Source organism: Selaginella moellendorffii, unplaced genomic scaffold, assembly GCF_000143415.4.
Source record: "Selaginella moellendorffii unplaced genomic scaffold, v1.0 SELMOscaffold_42, whole genome shotgun sequence".
Taxonomy (NCBI): Eukaryota; Viridiplantae; Streptophyta; class Lycopodiopsida; order Selaginellales; family Selaginellaceae; genus Selaginella; species Selaginella moellendorffii.
In genome coordinates, this window is record NW_003314303.1 from 10,491 (window position 1) to 10,760 (window position 270).

A 270-nucleotide genomic window follows, 5' to 3' on the forward strand; every position below is an offset into this window, starting at 1 on the left:
CCCCCCCCCCCCCTTGAGGAACACACGCTTTGGGCTTTCACCCCAAGCCTCCCTTAGTATCAAGAGTTAGTCTCTGGGACAAGCTCAAAACTTACTAAATATGGAATGTCCTTAGATTGCGAATTTGGATACGGGACGAACACCATTGTGTTCAGGCCGATCTCTGCATTCTGTAGATATGCCAAATGAGCAAATCTGGACACTTTCCATAAATAGTATTTGGGACCGAAATGAGACTAACACAAAGGGCATGATAGCGAGGGTGTTTGG